The following is a 6,175-nucleotide window of genomic DNA, read 5'->3' on the forward strand; positions in this document are numbered from 1 at the left end:
TCCCATTTACCTTTTTTTAAATATTGGAACAACAACTTTCTGCCAGTCTTCTGGAACTCACCAGTGTTAAGTTATTGAAACTCAACATTAATGGTCCGGCAAGCTCCTCAGATGCAAGTTATGTGGACCTGCGGATTTAAAGACGTCTAACTTTAGTAGCAGCTGATTAACATAGCATGGAATTACTATTGGAATGGAAAGAGCATCATCTTTTGCCTGATTACATCATGGTTTTTTCCCCAAATACACAACAGAAATATACATTGAACACTTCTGCCTTTTCTGAAATTATCTGAATTGATAATTCTATTGTTTCCTCTAGTAATGGACCAATACCATGGTTAAGATTCTTTTGGTACTTAATACACTTAAAGTCCTTAAGTCTGCTGCGTCATAGATTTTTCCATTTGTCCCTTCGCTTCCCCCAATAGCATTAGCTCAAAGCAGACTACAGAATTTTTAGTGCACAGCAGCAAGGTCCACACAGCAACTTGGTGAACTGCAGATTTACATCTCTGCTTGCCACGCACTAAGTCTTTATATAGAAAAGCCCTGAGACACCATGTGGAAGTCAGCACCATTGAGTCTGAAGAGCAGATTTAGGTAGCAAGTGTGCGTTATAAAACTGGAAACATCCCTCAAAAGTAGCTAACATTTGGGATTGGTCCTACTTTGAGCAGGGGGTTGGACTAGATGACCTCCTGAGGTCCCTTCCAACCCTGATATTCTATGATTCTATGACACATTTTACAATAGCTTCACCCAAAAGGTTGCAAATCACATCAGCATCTGGAAGGGGTTAAAGCATGTTTAGCCCCATCAGAAATCCCCATTTCTGCCCCCCCCCCGACCTTTTTACTCTCAGCACCACCTGTTTTGTCTTCCTTTCATATTTTCTGTAACATATCAGTGGTTTAAAAATTATATTTGCTCCAATGGTGGCATTTTGCACCCAATAAGACCTTCCATCAGAGAATCCCAAAGTGCCTTACATGCAGCAATCAGACTAAAGTATACCTGGCCTGTGCTTATGAAGCCAGTTTTACTGCAGACGGGTTAAGTGGAGAAATCTGTGAGATCTAGGAAAAAAGCTGCAGCTCCTGATCCCCAGCCCTGTGCCTTAAGCTCAAGACCATCCCTTCCTTACTGAAATACAACTGCTTCATTTCTTCTCCTTGTGGGTAAACCTCAGAGCTGGTTTACAAACCTGGGTCCTAATCCCTCTGAACTACAGGTGGGCTGACCCCTGTGACAAGCAGTGACAAGGAAGACATGTTAAAGTACCAAGTCTAGGCAACTAAGTCAGCTTGGGATCAGAAAAGATGATTTTAACTCTCATGCAGCTAGCACAAGGGAACAAATGCCATCTCAGATTAAATGAGGTACATCAGCTGGGTGCAGCCCCAGACTGTTTAAAGTGATCGTTCACTTAAAGATAATTTTAAAAAAAGAGGCAGAAGTAGTTTCGTGTGTTACATCGGAGTCTGAATCCAGGTCAAGTTTTGGGGGATTTTCAAAATCACATTTTTCTGTTCCTTTAACAGGTCTTTCCCTTGTTACGGTGTGAAGATCCACCCTAAAATGGGATCTGACTATACAGAAGGGAACAATTAAACTGACTATACAAAGTATTGTGAATTGCATGGACTGACCATACAGAAAAACCTCTCTTTTTGGACTTGTGGGACTCGGGTGTTACTGACAGCAGCAGGTAAGACCTCTTCAGCGAAAAAGTATGCTTAAATTGACAGGGCCTCTTCAATAAAGTACAATATATATGCTCCTTCCAGCCATTTTGCTCGTCATAAAGCTTTAAAAACTATGCAGCCTTTCCATGATCAAATGGAACACCCGTCTGTAGAAGGGAACCTCAGATCAATTTGCATTTATACTGCTGAGCTGGGGCAAACAGAGGGAGCAGTCAGTAGGATGGACGAAGAAATCAAGGGACTTTACAAAAACTAGACAAGCCATTTACAACACACACTTTGCTTCTCTACAAAAGAAAAAGGACACTAAACTACTACATGCCACAAGGGGCCACAGCAATGGTTCCCTTAACCCACCCAGCAATATTGTTAACCTATCCAACTATACTCTTAGCCCAGCAGAAGAATCTGCCCTATCTCGGGGCCTCTCCTTCTGCCCCTCCACCCCCACGAACATGATACAGTTCTGTGGTGACCTAGAATCCTATTTTCGACGTCTCTGACTCAAGGAATATTTTCAACACACCTCTGAACAACATACTAATCCACAGAGACCTCCCTACCAACACTACAAAAAGAAGGATTCTAGGTGGACTACTCCTGAAGGTCGAAACAGACTGGACTTCTACATAGAATGCTTCCGCCGACGTGCACGGGCTAAAATTGTGGAAAAGCAGCATCACTTGCCCCATAACCTCAGCCATGCAGAACACAATGCCATCCACAGCCTCAGAAACAACTCTGACATCATAATCAAAAAGGCTGACAAAGGAGGTGCTGTCGTCATCATGAATAAGTTGGAATATGAACAAGAGGCTGATAGGCAGCTCTCTAAGTCCACATTCTGCAGGCCATCATCCTCTGATCCCACTGAGGATTACCAAAAGAAACTACACCATTTGCTCAAGAAACTCCCTGAAAAAGCACAAGATCAAATCCGCACAGACACACCCTGGAACACCTGGGGTATTCTATCTGCTACCCAAGATCCATAAACCTGGAAATCTTAGACGCCCCATCATCTCAGGCATTGGCACCCTGACAGCAGGATTGTCTGGCTATGTAGACTCTCTTCTCAGGCCCTATGCTACCAGCACTCCCAGCTATCTTCGAGACACCACTGACTTCCTGAGGAAACTACAATCCATCGGTGATCTTCCTGAAAACACCATCCTGGCCACTATGGATGTAGAAGCCCTCTACACCAACATTCCACACAAAGATGGACTACAAGCCGTCAGGAACAGTATCCCCAATAATGTCAGGGCAAACCTAGTGGCTGAACTTTGTGACTTTGTCCTCACCCATAACTATTTCACATTTGGGGACAATGTATACCTTCAAATCAGCGGCACTGCTATGGGTACCCGCATGGCCCCACAGTATGCCAACATTTTTACGACTGACTTAGAACAACGCTTCCTCAGCTCTCGCCCCCTAATGCCCCTACTCTACTTGCACTATATTGATGACATCATCATCATCATCTGGACCCATAGAAACGAAGTCCTTGCAGAATTTCACCATGATTTCAACAACTTCCATCCCACCATGAACCTCAGCCTGGACCAGTCCACACAAGAGATCCACTTCTTGGACACTACGGTGCTAATAAGCGATGGTCACATAAACACCACCCTATACCAGAAACCTACGGACCGCTATTCCTACCTACATGCCTCCAGCTTTCACCCAGACCACACCACACGATCCATCGTCTACAGCCAAGCTCTATGATACAACCGCATTTGCTCCAACCCCTCAGACAGAGACAAACACCTACAAGATCTCTATCAAGCATTCTTACAACTACAATACCCACCTGCTGAAGTGAGGAAACAGATTGACAGAGCCAGAAGAGTACCCAGAAGTCACCTACTACAGGACAGGCCCAACAAAGAAAATAACAGAACGCCACTAGCCATCACCTTCAGCCCCCAACTAAAACCTCTCCAACGCATCATCAAGGATCTACAACCTATCCTGAAGGATGACCCATCACTCTCACAAATCTTGGGAAACAGGCCAGTCCTTGCCTACAGACAGCCCCCCAACCTGAAGCAAATACTCACCAGCAACCACACACCAGAACTACTAACCCAGGAACCTATCCTTGCAACAAAGCCCGTTGCCAACTGTGTCCACATATCTATTCAGGGGACACCATCATAGGGCCTGATCACATCAGCCACACTATCAGAGGCTCTTTCACCTGCATATCTACCAATGTGATATATGCCATCATGTGCCAGCAATGCCCCTCTGCCATGTACATTGGTCAAACTAGACAGTCTCTATGTAAAAGAATAACTGGACACAAATCAGACATCAAGAATTATAACATTCATAAACCAGTCACAGAACACTTCAATCTCTCTGGTCACTCGATTACAGACCTAAAAGTCACAAAATTACAACAAAAAGACTTCAAAAACAGACTCCAACGAGAGACTGCTGAATTGGAATTAATTTGCAAACTGGATACAATTAACTTAGGCTTGAATAGAGACGGGCAGTGGATGGGTTATTACACAAAGTAAAACTATTTCTCCATGTTTATTCCCCCCCCCCGCCCCCCAACTGTTCCTCAGACGTTTTTGTTAACTGCTGGAAATGGCCCACCTTATCACTACAAAAGGTTCCCCTCCCCGCCCGCTCTCCTGCTGGTAATAGCTCATCTTAAGTGGTTTCAGAGTAACAGCCGTGTTAGTCTGTATTCGCAAAAAGAAAAGGAGTCCTTGTGGCACCTTAGAGACTAACCAATTTATTTGAGCATGAGCTTTCGTGAGCTACAGCTCACTTCATCAGATGCATACCGTGGAAACTGCAGCAGACTTTATATATACACAGAGAATATGAAACAATACCTCCTCCCACCCCACTGTCCAGGACAGTGGGGTGGGAGGAGGTATTGTTTCATATTCTCTGTGTATATATAAAGTCTGCTGCAGTTTCCACGGTATGCATCTGATGAAGTGAGCTGTAGCTCACGAAAGCTCATGCTCAAATAAATTGGTTAGTCTCTAAGGTGCCACAAGGACTCCTTTTTATCTTAAGTGATCGCTCTCCTTACAGTGTGTATAACACCACCCATTTTTTCCGTGTTCTGTGTGTATATAAATCTCCTCACTGTATTTTCCACTGAATGCATCCGATGAAGTGAGCTGTAGCTCACGAAAACTTATGCTCAAATAAATTGGTTAGTCTCTAAGGTGCCACAAGTCCTCCATCTCCCCTTCTGAGAGATAACCGCCACTGCAACAGCTAGTGCTAATGCAGGAGAATCAGGAAGTGAAACAGACTAGCCCAGTTTCTCTGCTCCAGGTGAAGGAAATCCACAGCAGACAGCTAGCAATAGTGAAAGCCACTTGATAATCAACACCCATTTAATAACCATAAGATATTTTTACTGACATTTTCCCTCTCAACAATATCCCATTTCACTAACAAGAATGAAGTACTGTTCCAGAGCTCAGATGCTAATTTTGTTTGCGGCCTGCTCAGCAGAAAGAAAAAAAGGCAAGCAGGAGACTTGGATTTTTGGATTCTTGATCTCAAACCATTTCACAGGAAAAGGAGATCTTGGACCCAAGTCCACCCTTATGTGTTTGAAGGGCTTTGGTAGGGTCTTCTAACCTACTCACTGAATAGAATTTAGTATCTAATACACCCCATTATTTGACACTGACACTTTTTGTACTTGGGAAAAAGAAGGAATGTTGTAGCGTAGGCTAGAGCCAGGTATAGTGCATGCAACTATTGGAGAGCTATGGCCTTCACGGATCTAACACCGCACCTCAGTCCTGACCTGCGGCATCTCCTGCTGGGCTCCCTACACAGCTGCATCAATGCACTTCAATACCTATCTGCAGCACCCTTGTTCTTCCCATTCTGACCTTCCTAAACAGGGACACGCTGACAAGTCCTGTATTTTGGAGATAAATATCATTTGTAATGTAGGAAAATGTCCACCAGAGATCAAACTTACTTTGCTTGGCACCTTGGAAGTCAGGCCTCCAAATGCGAAAAGCTGGCATGTTAACCAAAGCAGTTGTACTAATGTATCAGGCAAACCTCAGCTGTACCAATCAGTCCCCAGTGCCCATGTTTCATATTTAGGGTCCGTCTACACTAGCATAACTCCTATGTGCCTGAACCTGTTTATCACAGACCATACCCTAATTCTACTTTAACAGGCATCCCAGTGCTGTAAAGGGAGTTAGCAATAGATTAGTTCAGTTTGATCTTGTTCACATACATGAAAAAAATCACTGCAGGATCAGGCCAGTATCATGCTGTAACCGGTTCTGTTATACATGGGTCAAACTGACCTGCTTCAAAGCCAGTCTCAAAACAGCAAGAAGAGGGTTTGGATGAGACCAAGCTCCCACGGATGATTAGCGTGCACACAAATAAAAAGGAAAGTAGCAGTAGTGTGCTGGGTCCCAACAAAGATGTTTAAAACA

This window comes from Eretmochelys imbricata, chromosome 19 (assembly GCF_965152235.1).
Source record: "Eretmochelys imbricata isolate rEreImb1 chromosome 19, rEreImb1.hap1, whole genome shotgun sequence".
NCBI lineage: Eukaryota > Metazoa > Chordata > Testudines > Cheloniidae > Eretmochelys > Eretmochelys imbricata.